Source organism: Passer domesticus, chromosome 15 (genome assembly GCF_036417665.1).
Source record: "Passer domesticus isolate bPasDom1 chromosome 15, bPasDom1.hap1, whole genome shotgun sequence".
NCBI classification, from domain to species: Eukaryota; Metazoa; Chordata; class Aves; order Passeriformes; family Passeridae; genus Passer; species Passer domesticus.
In genome coordinates, this window is record NC_087488.1 from 12,033,109 (window position 1) to 12,053,305 (window position 20,197).

General features: G+C 50.3%; 1 protein-coding gene across 2 annotated transcripts in view; it reads left to right on the top strand.

Moving 5' to 3' along the window:
- ELFN1 (extracellular leucine rich repeat and fibronectin type III domain containing 1) overlaps nucleotides 1–20,197 on the top strand; it is a 103,772-nt gene that overhangs the window by 52,338 nt on the left and 31,237 nt on the right. For both annotated transcript variants that reach the window (XM_064390034.1, XM_064390033.1), the window contains exon 3: nucleotides 5,297–5,431. The gene's annotated coding sequence lies outside the window, so the exon portion shown is untranslated. The remainder of the gene's footprint in view (nucleotides 1–5,296; nucleotides 5,432–20,197) is intronic.

A 20,197-nucleotide genomic window follows, 5' to 3' on the forward strand; every position in this document is an offset into this window, starting at 1 on the left:
GGCTTGGTGCTTCAACCACTTCCCTGGGGAGCCTGTTCCAGTGCCAAACACCCTCTGGGTAAAGAACTTTTCCTAATGTCTCTGAGAATAGTGACGCTATTGCAGCAAATATTTTTGATGGTACTGGGAAGGAAGAAGCAAATAAAGACATTGCTGCAGGGTGGCAAGGCTTGTTTTCCAAAGCAGCTTCTTGCATCAAACCCTGGGAGCAGCTCAAGGCAGCAAGGAAGTGTGTCATCCCCTCCAGTGCCTTCATCTGAACCACCCAGCTGTGCTGTATAAGTACCCCTCAGTTTCCTTGCATTTTGGTAATTCCAGTGCCCTTAAAATGTGACAAGAGCTAATCTGTCAGTGTGGGAAACAGCTCAAAGTAATAGCAAAGCATTTGGCTGATCCCCCTGGCCTGGAGGATGCAAGGTGCCAGGCAGGAGGCTGGACAATGGGCTGGGTGGGCAGGTTCGTTCTGGACAGATCTGCCAGGGTGCTCCTCACCAAGTGTCCCCCTCTGCCCTCAGTGACAGCACTGGATCCTGGTTGTTTTGCAGAGCTTTGCCCCAAGGCCAGGCCATGGGAAGCTGCTGGCAGGGCTCTGCTCCCCCCGTGCAGCTATGACAGCTTCAGAGAGTCGTTAGCAAGCAAGGCGCGCTTGACGTGAATAATTAAAACACCTGCTGTGCTTTTCAGCAGTTCAGAGCCAGCCCCGGAGCTGCACGTGTGAGCCATGGCTGCTGTCTTTGGAGGAGGCCAGAGGAAAGAGGAGGGCTGAGATCCAGTGGAAAATTCAGGGCTTGGTGCTGCTTCTGGCAGGAGGAGGGATGGTGCTGGCGGCTTCCAGAGGGATGCAGGCAGTCCCTGCTCCTGAGGGAGGCTGGAAGCTGACACAGCTCTCCTTGCTGATGAATAGACATCACGGCACAGAGCTCTCCAAAGTCTCCTCTCTGCCAAAAATTTGAGCAGCAGTGGAGCTCAGCACCCACCCTTCCAGCTGCCCCAGGGCTCCCATGCTGGTTCAGCTCTCCAAACCTGTGGGATGAGGATGTGGAGCAGGGGAACAGGGGCAACCCCACAGCCTTGGGGCTCCATCAGCACTAGCAGTGTGGGGCTCCTCAACTGAGCACACACAGGTGGGCTCTGGGGAGGATGCACTGTCTTTTGTAAAGATTTCCCCAAGATATCAATTAGACACTGAAATCAAAACAGTTTCTGCATGAACAACTACCAAAGAGTTCCCTGCAGTCTCTCAACAGCTGGGATCCTCCTGCTCCTACCCCCAGCTGCCAGAGTTTGTATCAGAATAGCACTGAAGGGCCCCATGCCCCAGCATGGAGGAGCTCCATTGAGCAGGGGAAGATATCAAACACTGTGGCTGTGTCAGTGCTGCTGGAGCGTGGAGCTGTAAATCATCTCTTCTCATGAAAAAAAATGGGTTTCTGGGCAGGGGATGGAGGAAAAAATGACATTCCCCATGAGTTAGTTTCAGATTGAATTAAACCATTGTTTGACCATAGATCTATATCTTTTATATATATGTATTTATATATATTTTGCTGTGGAGAGCCTGGACGATTCCAATTTGGGGTCACTGTGCAGTGATTTTTTTTCCTCTTTTTTTTTTTTTCTTTTTTAGTTCAACCAATGAACCAAAAAATTGGTTATTTTCACAGCTTTTCCATTATTACCTCCAGGGCAGGTAAAAGCAAAGTTTTTAGAGACAGGGAAAAAAATTCTGTTTGGGGACTGGCACAGTGAGGAGACAGAGAAAGCTGTGCACTGACAGCTTTGCAACAGTGTGTGAACATCATCCTGATGTTTGTTGCATTCCCTGCTCCCATGTGGGGAGTGGGAGCTGCCACCTGCACCCCTTTCCTGTGGCCCTTTGCCCATGAAAGGCCAGGGCTCCTGAGCTGAAGATCAGCAAATTAGTCTTCTTCTCCCCCACTGCAGAATGCTATCCATCTAAATATTTCCTTTAATTTAGAGCCATGTGGAGTTTGAAAAGCCCTTCAAGTTCACTTGGGCTGATGAATTGGTAATTGAGTGTACCTGGATGTCAGTGCTGGCTCTGCCTCTCTCTGCATTTGTATCAGTCCGTGTTTGTTTTCTCCAGCTGTAAATCACTCAGAACTTGGAGAGGCTTTTATCAAATCCTGCTAGGAGCCAGTCGTTCTCCCTTTCACAAACACATTGCTAATGCCACGTGGAACCCACTGGCTTTGCTGTTCATTTAAAAACAATGAGGATGGTATTAAATGGGAAGAAAAAATCCTTAGCAACAAGGGAGAAGGAGGAGGAAAAGAATTGCTCCTGTCTCTCTGGAGTTTGCTCCTTTGGTCTAACGTCTGTCCCATTGATCTCCTAATATGCTCTGCTTTGAGAGCCTGAGTTATTGCTCCACTGTCCCTTATCCCCCCGGGTGTTGCAGCACACTTTGTTCTCAGCTTCTTCAGCCGCCAGCAGGTCAGCTGCCAGCCTTGGTCCAGCCTCACCAGTGCTCCCACCTCCTGGGCTGCTCACCTGTGCCCCTTTCTCACGGTTAAGCAGGTGGTTTTAAGGGTTTAAGGGAGTCAGGCTCATCTCTTAAGGTCTCCAGGGTCTCCAGTGTGTCCCTGGTGAATAGCTCTCCAGTGGCTTTGGCAATACCTGGCTCTCTCCATCAGTTACAGAGGGACCACAGCTGGCTCCCTTCCCACACTGCCCATATTCATGGCTCAGTAAATGTGCTCCAGAAGTGACACATTTGGCAAAAGGGAATTTCAAACAAGAGGGGTAAGAGTCCTGATTCACATTCCTTGGAGCTGCTGTGATTCCTCACCCAATGGAAGCACTGGAGGAACAGCACCACATGTCTGGCATAACCCATCCACACAGCCTGTGCTTGACTGCAGATTTTTCAATGAACTGTTACGTTGCTATTTGCTCAATGGAAAAAACCAGCAAGTTATATCCATTGACAAAGAAACGTGAGGACTTTGCAATCCGTGTGTGAATGTTTTGTGAGCACAAAATGAGGTGAAGTTTGCCAAACGATTATTCATTAGGAATTGTTCATTCAGCTCTAATTGCTTGGGTCTAACTGTTCTTAGAAGGACTGTGTGACAACTTTGCAATGTGCAGTTAAGGTCAGAAGAGTGTTGGTAAAATTACTTCACATTAAGTCAAGCTTTTCTTTGGGTGCAACAGGGCTGCTCCCCCTGAGCTTAGAAAGAGCAGTAAATGATGCTGGCTGTGCAGCCCAGTTAGCTAATGGAGGGTGAGTGGTGCCTTATTGACTCCCACTTTCTCTGTGGAAGGAGTAATTAAATTCACCTGCAGAATCCCCATCTTCTCATGCGTGGCAGCGTGCAACTTCCCTGCATCTCAGCTAACTAGATTAGAGATTACTCATGCTGATGAGAAAGCACCAGCTAGACAGGGTCTGGCTTGGCTTTCAGATCCCAGCTGTTATTTGCAGGACTTATGCTTAGGAAGAGCATCACTTTCTTTTGTTTTGCTTCTAACCTGACAAGGTTTGTCTGGAAACCCAGAGGAACGAGCACCAGGGAGCCCCACTGTCTGTCTTCCAGCAGCATTTTCTGAAATGGAACAGTACTTTAAAGTCTCTCCAGCTCAGCCTTTCACTTCACAGAATATGTGCCTGTCTCTAAAATATCAGGTTATTTTTCCTTACCCCCATAATATTCCCATCCCACATTCACTCTCCTGGAAATCACCAATCCAACGTTCACTTACCTGCATTCAAACACCTGTCATTGTTCTTGTGCTACTGCTCTTCTCCTTCCAATTTAGAGATTATATTTCATAACTGACCTCCAACTACCTATTGCCTCCCCATGACACTTCACCCTTGTCTGCCTGATTGATTAGTCTATTATGCTCTGAACTCTTTCTGATGACTTACAGATTGCCCAGTATCTGTCACAGGCTTCCTTTTGTTCTCTAATATTCTTGGAGTTTTGGAACACCCTCCGGCTGCCATTCTCTCTCCATATTCCCTGGCCACCACCTGCCTCTCTTATGAATGTCTAGTTTGGAAAAATGACAAGAAATCTTTTGCAAAATAAACCCCTACCTGCTGTGAGTTCACACATAACGCTGGTAAAACACACTTCTAAGACACTGTCATTTTCAATGGGGCTCTTTATTTTCTTTGCACAATTTGGAGGTATAAAAATGTCACTGGATCAGGCTGTGATCAGTGACATGGCTTGGAAGGCAGCTTTCCCCAGGAAATTTCCTCACCTGCATAAGTCAATGAAGCAGTGACAGGGAGGGAGCGATGTTGTGTTTAATGATGTGGGGGGTAGGAGGGTTCTGCGTCTGCTGGGGGAGAGGTCTGGGACGTGTCCCAGATCCATCCATCTCCCTGTGCTTGCCAGAGGTTGTCCAGCTCTCTGATATTGTTCCAGGCTTGTCCCAGCTCTGTCCATCACTCTGACATTTAATTAACTGCCCCATTCTCCTGGATCTTGCACCGGATTTGTGTTGTCTTTCTGAAATACCTCTTAGGTCATGTCTGAATATTACTAACAGGAGGAGTAACAAAATGGTTGTCACCGATATTGCTATTATTGTTACTGTGTAGATGATAATAAAACAAGACACTGGATATCACAAAGATGAGTATTGTTACCCTCAGTGTCACTTCTTCTTGCTGTACTGGTTGTTTGGCATCTCAGAGCAGGAGCTGACAGCAGTGGGAAGCAGAGAGAGCCCTGGCCAGCCAGGCATCCAAAAATAATAGAAAAACAGTGAAGGTGTGGGAACCGACCACTGAGAGCAATAAAATCACACTTAAGATATCAAAATACATTTATGAGGCCGATCTTCAGGTGTAACAAGGATTATCAAACTTATCAAAACCTGCACATGCTGGGTGGCTGGTGCTGGTGGGGGCAGTGGCTCCTCACTCCTCCAGGAGCTCTGCATTGATGTTTTGCCATCTGCCCTGGGCATGCCCAGAGCTCTCTTTTCCTGCATCTTTTTCCATCCCTGTCTGGCATTTGTCCCATTCTTTTTGCTTCAGTCCCAGGTTCCCTTCCAGCATTTCTCACAGTCCCAAATCCATTGGCAAGTGGATTTCTTTTCCCTTTTAGTTACTCTGTTGAGCAGCTACTCTCATTTGGACCTCCCTGTGGTCTTCTTCCCCTTCACCTCTGGTCCCTGTGTCTCTGTGTTCGATCCATGGCTTAAGCAGCTCTTCTGTCCCTGGGATGGCTTGGTATTAATCAAGCCATCAGTCAATCTTTTATCCTCTTTGTTGAAACTCCCTCTTATGCTTTCTCTTTTATCCTTGCAGTTTGAATACTGGGCTTGCTGACCACCTCGTGGGACCCCGAATGCCGTGCCCAGTGTGCCTCCCAGCCCCTGAGGACAACAACTAGGAGACATTCAGGACCGCGGCTGGGACCAGCAGTGACACACAGGCTCAGAGGTGAGGGTGGCATCTCTGGAGCGAGAGGAGTAGCTGCCTGTGGGGGAGAGGCAGCAGGGATGGAGCAGGTTTTGCTGGAGGGGGCTGAGTGCTGGGAAAGGAGCCTGGTGGCACTCATTCCCAGCAGGAGAGAGAGTGATGCAGACACAACAGCGAGCCAGGGTTGTGTTCCTCACACTGCTGATCTTAGGGGGTTCCTGGTGGGGCTCTTCTCCCAGTGCTGACCTTCCTGGGGAATCCCTGAGCGACTGAGCTGCTGCACTCCTGAAAGCGTGGCAGCAGTGAGACTTACTGTGGTTGCTTATTTAATTTTTATTTTTTTAAAGATCAAATTCACATTCTTCTCCTGAGATTTAGGGAATAAAGAAAAAGCACATTATTTCTCCCCTGCAGATGAGAAGTGCAGTGTGTGCCTCCAACCCAGCTTCTACAAAATTGTGTTTTACAAAGCAGAAAAAGAATATTGGGTTCATGTTGGAGCTGTAGCTCACTTTTCTAAGACCAGATTTTGCCCCATGTTCCCTGTTTAAATGACTAGCTCTGCCGGGCACCTTGAAATTTTCTCTCTTCCTCATATCCACCTTGACATTATGAAAAGGGTTTTCATCAATCCATTGAAAGAAGGAGATAACTTTTGTATAAAAGTGCACGGTTGACAGGGTTGAGTTTTTTGGGTAGTGTGTAATTTTTTTTTTTACACTGTTATTATTTAAAAGATGCTTTCTAAGAGGACAAAAGGGAATAGCTTAATGGAAACAAATTTCTGTAGCAAAATGTGCAGCTGGATAAAAAAAAGATTATTTCTGTTATTGCTTGGTTAGACAGGTGAATTTCGAATTTGAGTACAAAAGGTGCTAAAAAGTGTGCCTTAACTTCTCTTCAGTGTGCTGTTGAGATTGAAAAGAATAATTTTTGGAGAAAAACTTTTCTCTGAGCCTCTATTTCCAGCATTGTCAAATCTTTAGCAGCGGCCTTTTCCCACAGCTATTATCATGTTTTCACCTTTTCTTCTTCCACCTCATTTGTCCTTTTTTGAAGAAAATGTAGTGCTGGTGAAAGGCAAGCAGGTCTGTGGGCTGGCACTGATCTGCAAGGGAGGGACAGCAGAGCTGGAGGCACACGGGCATGTCTGGAAGCCAGACCAGACCAGGGATACAGTCCCAGGGAAAGATGGACAGCCTGGCCTGGGGGAAGTCATTTTGAAAGCATCTACAAGCCTACAGCCCTTAAGACCACCTTTCCAAAATGACTTTTAACCAATTAGGAACCTAAGCATCAATGAAGATAAGCAGAGCTTAGGTGCTCAGGTCCCTTGGGGCAGACACAAATATCTCAGCAATGCAGACAGATAGACAGTTTGCCTGTCCAGATGGATCCAGACCCAGAGCCAGGCAATGAATTACAAATATAAGTGCCAAAACAGCAGGCTTGGGACACACAGGATAAAAGACAGTTGTGTTATTTGAGCTGATAAGCTCTGCATCTCTTCTGGAAGATGCTGGCATCAAAGGCTCCTGCAGGGATTTCACAATGGAGTGTTACACCATCCAGCACTCAGTTACCTAAGATGTAAAATGGGCCTTGCAGAGAAAGCTTCATGCCTGCCACAAAGGAGCAGAATTAGAGTTTGTTTCGAGAACTATTAGGCTGAATAATTTGGGATTGATCTCCGTGGACATTGTGAGATATTGCTCCCAACAGAGCAACGATTGCCATTAGTGTCTCAGCTCTCTCCCTTCTTCCTCCTTTTCTCCCCAGCCTTTGCAAGGGCTGGGTCAAATGCTTCCCAGGCAGCATGAACAATATTTCCTCCTTTTCTGGTAATCACTGTCCCTTCTATTCATTCCTCAGAAGCCTTTTCACAAGCAAGAGGTATTTTCAAGGGTTGTAAGCATTCATCTCAATGTACATTTTTATGCCTATTCTCCTTGGAAGAGCTGGAGAACTGGTTTACTTTATTAGACAAAATGAAAGGAGCTTATGGAGGTAGCCTTGTGCAGGAGGTCAGGCAGCTAGAGAGGAGAGACCTCTGAGACTGCTATGGAATTTCTTGCAGGAGCTTAAAAGTAGCTTTTGCTGTTTGGATTGGTGCTGTTCTTCCTTGCATAGTGCTGGCCCTGTTTTCAACATTAAGTGCTGAGATATTCTGCATGGTCCCATCACTGGTCCAGCCACGAGGGCTTAGGAGCAGTGTCAACTGTAAGTACCTTGGATTGGCAAGCCTGGAGGTAGCCAGGCTCACAGCACTGGGCTGCTCTGCCAGGGAGGAGGTGCCCAGGGGGCTCTGGTGAAGGTGCCCACCATGGGGAGCCCCAGCCAGCCCATCCCAGGCCACACCCCACTGTGCAAACCCTTCTCCAAGCAGCTTCATGCAGATGACTAAAACCCGTCTCCTGGGCAATTCACTTCATTCATCAATTAAATTGTTTGCTGTGAACGCTTTGGCCCCATCCAGCTCCAGGATTTCAGCCTTGTAATTTTGCTGGCAGAGGACAGCAGTGCCATGTCCGTGAAATCTGCCTGCCAACTGCTTCCCCTGCTAAGCATTTTCTAGGCTAACGATCCCAAAAACCTTGCCAGCAGCCCCAGCTCTGTCCCTTCCAGGGCAAGCCACTCATTTAAACGTGAGCACATCTAAATGACTCCATCTGCTAAGTGACGTTGGTAAAGAAAAGATTATAGCAGGAGGCAGTGCAGTGTCCTCGGGTTGTAACCCTGTTATAAAATGGGCTGGGAGAACAAGGGGGCTGTGAGGAGCTGAGGCCCAAAACCACCTGGGTGACTGTCAGCTTGATTTATTTTCTTGCTCATTAGATAAATTAGAAAACTGGCAAAAGAAACCATCTCCCGCTCTCAGCTGCTTGGTAACCTGCCACGTGGCACGAGATGCCAGCTGCAGGGAGATGCAACTCCTTCCCACCCCTGTGGCCCCTCTCCCAGGGACACAGGATGGGACTTGGGTCTGCTAGTGCCACACATCCCAATCGTCCTGCACCCTAAACCACCTCACTGACCCATCTGGCCGATTGCTGGCAACCACTAGAGTTTCACTTTTCCCTAATTTTGTTGGTTTTTGAACAGCAGCTATTTTCTAGGTGAAAACAGCAGCATCAAATATTGCTTTTGAACACTGGCTTTGACCTCAGAACTGCTTGTTACCCGCATTTCACAAATCAGACAAACTAAAGCAAAATAACCTGGTTTGTGTCTGTATCATCAGGCAGGCAGGACCTGCTGCCCTGCAGAGATGCTGTTCAACACTTTGATCTTGTGGCTTGTGACCAGTCTGCCTTCAGCAGCTTTCCTCCTTGCTTATGAACCGGACTAATTTTTATCTGTCAGAAAGATGAAGCTTAATGGTCAGACTTGATTTAAATCCCTGGGTAAAAGTCACTGTCTAGGAGGTCAGACTCCATTTACAGCACCTTCTAACCTAAAAACTCACTGAAATATTCAGCCTACATAACCAAATGTTAAATGTGGACCATTTGAGCCATCCTCAGTACCTTTAGCTGTGTCTGATGCACTCCCATAGTGCGAAATGAGGCCACTGTTATACACATTGTATTTACACACGAGGAAAAGCTTCCAGACAGGATGAGCTATTAAGAGACTGCAATGCATTTCCCAGCCAAGGTGGAGGAATCCCTGCTGCAAACATGCTGAAACCAGGGGAGAACCAGGGCAGGACTGCGTGGGAAGGAGACCTGGGGGTTGCCAGCACTGCTGTGCCAGTGCAAGGAGGTTGAGGGGCAACACCTGCCCAGTGAACGATGGTTGGAGCAGATTTCCTCTGCTGTTGGTGCCCCTTTTGCACAGGATCCTTGTCACCCTGTCCCCGGCCAGCACAGGGACACACGTGTCCCGTGGCTCAGCCCCCTGCCAGGTGTGTGCCCATGTGTGCAGACGCTGCTGGGAGGGTGGAGAGAAGGGGCTAATTCCTTCCTGTCATATGCAAGGAATCGGCTTACGGCCCGGAGCTCTGATTACTCTTATCTGAGCCTGCACGATGCTGGCCACATCCTGAAATTACCCGGATTTTTTCAAAATCCAGGGGATGGCTTGGACTCACCCGACCAACGTGAGCAAACACCAGTCCTGCTTTCAACCCCATCAGGTTTGGGGGCTCAGTCAGTGCAGAAGATGGGGCATGTGGTTTGAACCTCCAAATGCACCTGGTGGGAAGCACCTGGGTGAGATGCCCAATCCACCTGAAATACCTGATGGAGCAACACCAACAGCCCCTTCCCAGCCTCTGTGCAGAGCTGATTGCTCAGGCAGACTCACCTGCTGGGATCCTGGCAGATAACATGCCTCTGAAATGGCCAGCCAGGGAGAGATGCTGTCAAGCAAAGCATGGAGTGAAATGTTTGGCTGCTGGGATTAAGCTGCGAGTCCCACCTGTCTGCTGTGTGACATGTGGCACTGCACCCTCCATCCACCACCGCTCCCCATTCCCCATCACTGCCTGCCAAGCCCACCCTGCTTGGAAATTCGAGTGGGGAAATCAAAGCCCTTCTCCACCCACTCCTGCTGTGCCTCTCAGCCACTGACATTAACACTGAACTGGCTGACATTAGCTTTGAATGGATTTTAATAACCCCCCTGCGAGCCTGAATTACCCACACAGCGTGAGGGCCACTGTGAGTGTGGAGATCTGGTGATGAGCAGGGCATCAGGGGCCAGACCTGCTCCCCAGGCTGGGCACACTGGGCCAGACCTGCTCCCCAAGCTGGGCACACTGGGCCAGACCCACTCCAGGAGCTGCAGTGGCTTCTGCCAGTGGTAGCTGCTGGTGTGGAACCCTGGCTGGCCCCTGGAGAGCTGCTGCTCTGGCACCTGCTGCCCACAAATGTCCTGGCACCAGCAGCTCTGCAAGGGGCTGATGAGCTTCCCAGCACTGTCTGCTGTCATCCCCCATCCCACTGGGGATGCTGGTCCAGGTGTCTGCCTCCATGGGATGTTCTTCCCTCTGGGGTAAGGTCTGGCTGCTGCAGGGGGGTGAGAACCCCCAGTGGCATCAGTGAGAGCATCCCCAGCCCCTACCAGTGCATGGCATAAAACAGCAGCCTTGGTTTAGCTGCCTCTGTGCATGGGATGCTAAATGAGATCATGCCTGGCCCAGCTGGGAGTCTGGACTAGTGTATGAAAATCTAGCAAGAAGATTAAAAGGTGTCCCCAGGCAGAAGAGGGTATTTATCCCTTTCTGTGCGGCTGAGATGCACATGGCGTGGGAGGCACAGGGACAGTGACCTCCCCTGGGCAGCTGCACGTGGGCAGGGCTGTGTCCCCACGGGGACTGCTCTTGGGGACAAGACAACTGACCAGAAAACTCCTTCTGAGACACAGGTGGGCACATCCAATGTCCCCTCCTGCACCAGGAAAGGGCTTCCTGCCCTGCATCTTCATTGCCAGCCCTGCAGCTCCTCTGCAAAGGGAAACCCCTCATTTTCTATTTCTTTTACAAGAGAGAAAGCTAAAAGAGATGGTCAGGTGGTTCTCACTTCTTCTGGAGTGTGCAGGGCCTGGAAACATGCTCTGGTTACTTTTCCTCAATTAAAGCTCACAAGATCTGGGCAAGGGATGCAGCCTTCTTGGCCAGTGACAAAGTCACATCACCGTTTGGGTGGAGAGTGATGATTTCCAGCTGCCATTGAAACCCACAGATATTTACAGTATGGAAACAGGAACATCCACACGGATATGGACAGGAGATCCCAGCTGGGGTGGGTCAGCAGCTTCTCCAAGTCAGGCTCTACAGGGGCTGTGAAATCATCAAGGACTTGCAAGAGCTGAGTAGTGATAACAACCCCTGCAAAAAAAGTCCATGATAATGATTGAGTTATATTTAAGAGGCTCCTTCATACTAAGTAAATGCAAACAGTTTACTCAGAAAATATTTCCCACTAAGATATTTTCTACATAAAATGCTAACAGATTGAGATTATGACTCTAATGATTATTTTTATTGCTGGTTTACATTTAAATGGCATATATTTCCCCCTACTGTTCTCTCTTTGGGTTAAATCAATAAAACCTATTAAGAAGGTTCTTCCTCTAAGATTCCACCCTCTCTTCTTTCTGTCTCATCTCCACTGGTGCCCTTTTTATCCACCCACCGCCAGAGATTTTTTGGAGCTGCCTCCACGATATTGGTGCCAAGGATTTGAACATCCCCTTTGACAGAGTGGAGTGAATCCGGTCTTTGCTGAGATGAGGAACTACAGAGGAATTCCAGTGCTGCTCCTTTTCCTCCTCCTGGGCTGCATTGCAAGGAGATGAAGTTGGAGCTTCTTCTAACATAGAAGCTGTATCTGTCTGTACTCCTGTACCTCCTCAGCTAGGGATGCTCTTGTGCTCCTTCAAGCACTGCCAAGGAGGTGCTGGATTTCTGTTTGGAGAGGAATTATCCTGGTATATACGCAGCGAAAACCATTAAGATGCTGACCTTTAAATTGGGCTTCTTCCTGCTCATGTAGGGAGGAGGTGGGTTGAGTGCCCAAATCTTATTCATTTTAATGACAAATCCCTCACAGAGAGGCTTTGAAATGCTCAGCATTAATGCAATTCGCCTCCCTCTGCTGCAGCTTGCCTTTGCTGTGCAGGGGATGCCTCTGCTTCCCTCTCACAGTGACAGACCCTATAGATTTGCTCCATAACCACCATGCCCAGGTACCATTGTGTATGGATTTGTGAGCTTAAGGCAGTGCTAACACAGGGATCTCCATGCTCCTTAATCAGTATCACTGACCTTTCTTTCCTTCATTATTCTCAGCATCACATTCCCCCCCACCCCAGCTTAATTTGCATAGGTCTCATGTTATCCATGTTTTTGCTTTGTGCCTGTTATCCCATTACCCTGGATAATCAAAGTTGGCTGTAATGGAAACAGCAGAAACAATTTGCTTACCCTTCTATTACAAGATATTCCCTCTACTAAGCCTGAGAATACCTGCAGTTCTGTGGTAATGCTAATTAACTGTGCATACATATAGAAAGTAAAGCAAAGGGCACCAGGATCCTTTGGGATGGTGGGGATTAAAGAAAGATGAGATATTATTCTCCTCTTTCCCTGTGCTTCACTGTCCCTACCCTCAATGGAAATTGCTTTGCACTTGCAGAATAAAATGTAATACATAGTGGAGGAGTCACTGACTCTGCAGAGAGATGGAGTTAGAAGGAGCAGAGTTCTCTCTGCTAGAAAACCCACAATGGAAACAGTGATCCTCCCTGATGTCTTGCTTCTTGTCTGTTCCCAGAGTGGGGTCTTTTCCCCATGCAGGTCCTCCTGCCTTGGAGCCCAGTGCTGATTCCTGGGGCCACAGCTATCCCCCAGAGCAGAGCTCCAGCAAAATATGGGTGGAAAACCTCCTGCCCAGCCTCAAGGGTTGGTTGGAATAGTGTCTGTAAATGAATGCCTGTGGCAGAGCAGGGTACCTGCTGTTGGAAGTGGCTGTTGTGTCCATCAGGTATCCTTCACCCTTCTTGGGTGGCTGAGGCAGCAGCAGCTCCAGAGCAGGTGAAAGGCCTGGGGAGAATAAGAAAGATGGTAATGAAAAAAAAAAAAGATCGCTGGGAGAGAGGAGACTGTCCCAGCCACCCCTCTTCATTTTGCACTGCACAGTGCCTCAGGTGAAGGCACATGGGGCAATCTCCCACCATTGGTGTGCAGCACCCTCTGAAAGTCCCACATGAGGCTGTCCTGCATGTCAGCTAAACCAAGAGTGACTGACACTGCCAGGAATGTGTGCAGGGCTGCTGAGCTCTCCGTGCAGGAGAAATCCCACTCAAGTCCACCCACCAGCTCCTTGCTGATTTCCCCAGCTCCTCTGCCAGCAGCAGGGACAGACCACCTCACTGCACCCCATGGAGCATCTCGGGCTGGCCCTGACACACTGGGCCCCTGGTATGGACCCTGTGCTCCAGGAGGGTGGTTAGACAACCCTTACACTACTCCTGCCCCTGAAATTGCGAGGGAGATGTTATTTGTGCTCTGATAACCACAGAACCTTTGATGCAATACTCATGTTTGGGATTTTACCACATCTCTCATCCTCCAGGTCTGCCAAGGAGCTTTACGCAGCCGTGACTCAGAGAGAGGCTGTAGATACAGCCAGCAGCTGTCATGTGGAGGGCTTTAATAATGTATATGCAGCCCTATATGCATGACCTACGAGCTCAGGACCCTCCCTGCCTGAATGAAATAAAAGATCTCTGCACCATGCCCTGGCTCTGGCCAGGCCAGAGGGCTGGGATTACACAGGCATCACACACATCTGTCCGAGGAAAATGGGCAATAAAAGGGCTGATAGGGCTGAAAATGGGCAATAAAAGGGCTGAGTCTTGGTGCTGCATGTCTGTCCCATTCTTTTTGAGCAATGTAATAACTCCTTCCCTGTCACTGAAACCTTCAGTGCTTGCTGCTCACCATCAGCCTGTGGGTGCTTTTAGGACTGTGGGTACAGCAGTGCCTTGCTCTGCTCACAAACCTGGTGGTTTTTGTGAGTCCCAAGTTAGTCCCAAAGGCCAGCACAGCCATCTGAGACATTTTGGTTCTGATCAGGCAGCACAAGCTCTAAGTGGAAGAATGGGTTTAAAAATGAAAATATGAGTTTGACTTGTAGAAGGGATGCTTGGGATTGGAGAAGGAACTGTTTATCACTGTGATCAGTTGGGAATTTCTTGTTGATTTTACATAGATGAGTCAAAGGTAAACCTCCTATTGACTTCCCCGAGTGACTCTATAATGATTTGACCCTTAAAATAAAAGGTTTGCAGTTACCAACTCCAGCACAGCTGCCCTGGTGGAGTTCAAGCAGCACATGGAAACAGCCAGCAGCTTTCAACAGCAATTGCACTCAGCACTGTTCTGTCTCCTCAACTCCTGACATCATTTGGGGGAAAAAAAGGCAATGTTTCAATTCACAGGTTTTGTTTCACTGCAGTTCAAAGGATACAAGAGCCTGGTTTTTAATTGGCACTGAGTTCTCCCAGCTGGTACCCAGGGCAGTCCTGGGACTGACACCCAGCCAGGCAGGAGGAGCAGCAGCCAAGGAGGGGAGGCTGTTTGAAGTGCTGGGTGCCTGCCACCCATCTGCAGGGACTCAGAACCCTCCTTGCTAGATCTGGGGGCAGAGGAGCATTGCTTCATTTCTGATCATTAATGCATTGGTCTCCTCTGTTTTCTTCTCACTGATCTTCTCTGTGCACAGGCCAGGGAGAGCCACATACTGAGTGGTTTGTTCTGGAGATCACAGTGCAGAGATAATGAAGCTGTTGGTGTTTCCTCACAGGGCAGCTCAGCCTGGTCCCAGGTCTGTGCCCAGCCCAGGGCAGGAGCCTTGCCCTGCAAGAGTGGGCTGCATGTCCCTGAGAGAGAAGCAGGAGCATCCCAGGCTGTGCACACCCTCACTTAGCCCCAGCAGCTTGGCCTTGGCATTCAGCAGCGCTGCCCTGCAGGGCTGTGGGGTGCAGGAGCTGCTGGGATGGAGCAGCCAGGAATGGAGGGGCTGGCTTTGTTAAGGAAGCCCTGGGTGCCTCAGAGAGTCACAAACCCTCTGACAGGGCTCACGGAGTGTCTGTGGCACTGTGCAGTGACACCTGCAGTGCAGACTTACTTCAAGCACAGCTGGGGTGGGGAGCAGTGCCCTGCTTCAAGAGGCACTGTGATCTTCCACCCAATTGGGACTTGAAAATCCCTTGTTGACTGAGATCTAACCAAAGCATCTTTCCAGGCCTTTTTCTCCTCTCTCCAGGGGCAGGAAAGCTCTGTGGCTTCTACAGGCAGTGCAGCTCCCTTTGGTGATTTCCTTAATGCTTAGAATGGGGTCCCCCCTGCTTGTCTCTGCAGGTTCAGCATCACTCCCACCTTTCTGGCTGCCTGCTTTTCCTGACCTCACCTCTCCTTGGCGAGCTGGCTCATGGCTTTGCATCCTGCAGACATCTTCACCCCTCTGTCTTGTCTGCTCCTTTGTGGTTTGACCTCAGGAAAGCACCATTACAGGTGCCCTGTGCTCTCTGCTCCATGCTCATTCCTGCTTTGCCCCAGGTGCCTTTATCATTTCCACCAGCACAGTCTCAGTAAATCCTGTGCAAGACAAAAACCTCTGCAAAGCTTTGTCACTCCACCTGGCCCACGCCAAGCTGGAGCTGTCAGTCCCAAAAGCTCAGTGGGGTGGATATACTTATTGCTAGAAAGCTTTATATTTACCATGGCCTTTCTGACATTACAGTAAATGCATTTCAGAGCCCAAGAAGTATAAAAATAAATGGCAAGAAAATCAAGACAGCTAATTAGCCAAAGGTTACTGCTGGGCTCTGTGACTGTCAGCCTTTTTGAAGTTCTCCTTTACACAGGCAGATGTGTGTGCAATGCTGCTGCTCCTTTGAATAAATGTCTTGGTTTTCAGAGTGGCTTCATATCTGGTTGTGACTGAACACATGTGAAGCCTGTCACAGTGAGCCTGGGCAGGATAATCAGAATCCTTTAACCCTGCACTTCTCCAGTACTGAAGAGCCCCTCATCTTGGGGAGTGGCTGATCAGTGCTGTGCTGCCTCCCAGCCCCTTGTGAGTGGGGTGAGCTGGGAGGTGAGGAGAGGCAAGAGAGCTGCCTGTCAGCACAGACATCCCTTTATCCTGCTCCTCCCCCTGTGTGTCCCTGCCCTCTGCACTGTGGTCCAGGCTGCTGAGGGTTGCACTGCTCGTCCAGGGTTTGGATGGTGCCACTGGTGTGCAGCTCTGTGGGGATGAGGAGCCTGGGAAGTGCTGGGGCACATCCCCTAGCATATCATGGTCCCACCCCACATGTCCATCATTCCTCAGTGTCCAGTATTCTCCTGAGGATGAGCACCTTGTGTGGAGCTGCAGGTACACCAGATGGGACAAGAGGAAGGGGAAGGGTGTCCTGGCTGAGCTGAGAGCTGAGGGAGGGATGGAGTGCCACGCCAGAGGAGAGAGGCTGAGCTGGTCATGACAGGGGTCCTGGTGGACTTGGGTACTGGTCCAGAGGAGTGTTTTGCTCATATTTGGGCAGGGGAGCCCTGGAGCAGTGATGGAGTTTGAGCCATGTCCCTTGAGCCCAGCCATCCCCTGGCCACAAGCTGTGTGAGCTTTCTCTCCCAGTGCTCTGAACTGCTCCACACAGGGATCAGTGAGAGTTTGGGTGCAGTGACCACAGGAACCACCAGCATCACCTGTGCTGTCCTCTCACTTCTCCTCTCAGGTTTTCCTCCTTCCCTCGTTCTGCTTTCCTTGGGCTCCGTTTCCCCTAGGAGAATCCTTTTTGCAGCTCCCTCTTCCCTCTCTGGCAGTTTCTGCTCCTGCTCACAGCTCGTGCCGTGTCATGTGTTTGCTCAGCATCGCTCCTCCTGGAACGTTCATTTGCTGCTCATTTCCTCACAGACTTTACACCACAAGTTGGGGCTTTATGTGCATGTGTGTGTGTGATTCAATTAAACAAAACACAATAAAATCAGGGAAAACAGAGGGAGACACAGACAGACAGCAATTCCCTGCTCTCTGAGGGCTAAGCTTGTCTGCCTGTGAGCTCAGCCCCAGCATGGCTTTCTGATGTTGCTACATGGATTTGCTTGTAGCAGCTCCCTGGATCTCATGTTGGGGTTTCCAACCCTCTGCCGGGACCCTGGCACAGCAGCTGCTGCTTCTTTGCTGTCAGAAGTTGGGACTGCTTCATCACATGAGGTGAACCTTGCAGGAACAAGTGTTCCTTTTGAATAAACCCAGAAATGCTGAGGCATCTCTTAATACTCAGCCTCCTCCATGTCTCCTTTCCCTCTCTACAGCTCAGTCCCAGCACCCCTCAAGATCCTCCAAGCCAGCAACTTCCCTACCCCCCAGTCCTGCTCCAGCCCTCTGGGGTGGCAGATTCCCCCCGTGCTGGGACCAAGCTCTCTGCCATATCACAGCTTTCCCTTGCAGTGCAGCCTGAAAAGCAGCAGCTGTGCTGTGCAGGGCCTTCCCTGCCTGGTGAGCTTCCCTCCCACTGCTCTGTGCCCCTCTCTGCCATGCCCTTCCCTTGCTCACCTCCTTCCTGCCTTGTTTTCTTTCCCCTTTTCCCCTCCAATCCACTCATACTGTGACTGGATGCTTTCTTAGCATCCTTTGCTCCCAGGCTTCTCCCTGGCAGGTTTCTCACCTCTCCACATGCTACATGGCCGTGGGTGTCTCTCTCTCTCCTGGAGAGGCTGTTCCTGCTCTGCCTCCTGAGCCTGTTCCTGCTCCCCCAGCCCTGGCTGGCTCCCTGGCTCTGCAGATTTACTCTGTGAATCCAGCCTCTGCCCCCGGCTGTGCCGCTGGGCTGCAAAGGTGATGCCTGAAGTGGGTCAGTGCAGGTGGCAGGAGGTGGTCCCAGGGAGGGCAGGGACAGAGCAGGCATGAGAGGCAGCCCCTGCCAGATTACAGGGTGGGTGGGAGAGGAGCAGATGCTCTTAAAAAGTGAAGATTTCTGGGGTTTTTAAAATGCACATAAAATGTGATTAACGAAATCCTGGCACTCAATGCCCTCAACTGAGGAAAAAGCACTGACAGCAGCAGGGACCCCCCCTTTTCCTGATAGCAGCCCCCACCACACAGAGCCCTCCTGGGGATGTGAAAGGTCTCACTGTGCCATTTTCCCTGGGTTTAACACCCCTCTGAAGTCCTGGGAGGGGCCTGGTGCTGCTGAAAGGGAAAGATCCCAAGGAGGTCATCCCTGATCAGTGCTTTAGGGCTTGTGCTCATCCAACAGGATAACTGCATCTTGCCCAGACACCCAGCAGCCACTCTCAGGGTGGGCTCCAGAAGCAGAGAGATGCTCCATGCTTTGAGCCTCTGCCCTCTGTCCCCTCCATGTAACCTCAGAGCTCCTCCTAGCCCCAAAGGACAATCTTGATCCAGTGCTTCATGGAGCAGCAGGAAGAGGTGCCACTCCCCGTGCTCTGTGTATGGCAGTGCTGGTGGCTGTGAGGTGACACTGGCTCCTGTCTCTGGTGACTGCATGCCCAGCAGGGGCAGGGTGGATGTGATGGCACGTCTCACTGCAGCTTTGGCTCCTGGCTTCCACAGGCTGAGTCTGTCCCATCACTTGGACTGTGTGGACCTTCTTGCTGAGCAAAGTCAAAGGATGAGGGCAACATTCCTGGTGTGCAAGAGAAGGGAAGGAGCTGCCTTGTGGAACACAGAACCAAGGGATTGTCCACCTTCCTCCTAAATTTGACCAACACCTCCACATGGGGACCTGTGGTCCCCATCTATTGTCCTCATGGACCACACGTGTCCACAGGAATAATTTTTAGCTGACAGCAGTACTGCAGCATTCCCTGTGCATGCAGCCAATGCACCTGGAGCCATTCCCAGATGTCTCTCCTCATTAATGCCCCCTTAGCAATTTTCTGAGGACCAGCATCCATCTCCAGCATTAAAAACAGTTCCTTCCTCTTGATTTAGGGATATTAATCCATGCCATCAGGCAAGAGGCATGACATGTCTACATAATATATTAATTATTAAATTGTTCCTTTCCTTTCTCCTCCACCTTCCAAGGCTGCACCTTTCTTATTTCTCTGGAAAATTTGAATGCTGAATGCTGCACTCAGAGACAACTTGCAACATGGAGCAGTCAGCATCACTTGGTAGATCAGCCCCACAAGTCTGTGCTTCCTCCCCAGTGGCCACAGCCAGGCTCCAGCAGAGAGAAGACCCACACAGCCCCATCCCCAGGGTATGGCTGCCCCAGAGCTCTGCTCAGGGTAGCTGCTGCTGTGGCCAGGGCTGTGGCACGCTCTCAGTCCCACATCACTTGTGCTGATCATTGCACAGGACAGGCCAACTGCATGAGCCTGCTGGCAGCTGTGCCTGAAACAGAGCCCAGGCAGGGCTCCAGCGAGGGAGAGCTTCTTCTGCAGTCATCCAGAAGCTGGCTCCAGATCAGTGGTGGCTGATGCTGTCCAGCCCTCTGATTCAGGGGCCAAAACCCAGATGAAAGAGTGTTACCTCCACCAGCTCCAGCCCTCCACCTGCTCGAGCCATGCTCCTGGCTCTGGGTTGGCAGCCACCTTGGCAGCTTGTTGATGACTTCTGTGGTACCTCAGTGTTCCCAAAGTACAGGACAGATGAGATTTAGCAGCCAGCTTCCAGTGATCTCACTGTATTATGGCCTGGGAAGTGAGGAAAGGAAGATCTCAGGACCTTGGCGTGGGGCTGTTTTAATTTTCCTTTCCTATGCTGTGTGAGAACTCAGCCTGTCCTGCACCCTCAGGACAGCCCTGAGGCCTGGCAGCAATGCCCTTCATCCCACTGAGATGCACCCTGCTCCCCATGGCAGCTTCTGCAGGCCCATGTCCCTGCCCTGGTCACCTGTTCTGGTAAAGAAGGGGAGAAGAGGCAGATCTGGGGATCCCATCCCTGCACCTCCCTCAGTGCACTCACTGCCCACGCTCTGACCTTGCCATCAGCAGTGTCACAGCTGTGGTGGTTATCTCTGTGATCCCCCTGGACAATCCAAACCCAAGAATCCCTGCAGCTCACACACCTGCCTGCCCTGGACCATTCCTCCACCTCTCAGCAGCGCCTTCCCAGGGACAGCAGCTGTGCTGTGCTGGGGGGCTCTGGGCACACCATGCCCTTTAAAAGCTGTGGGAATGCAGCCTTGCCTGAGTGGCTGTGCCCCTTGGAACACAGCCTGTCCCACGCCTGCCCCTCACCTCCACCCAGGTTCCTCCACCCACGTTTCTCCAGGCCTCCCTGCCATAAAAGAGCAGTTAGAGGA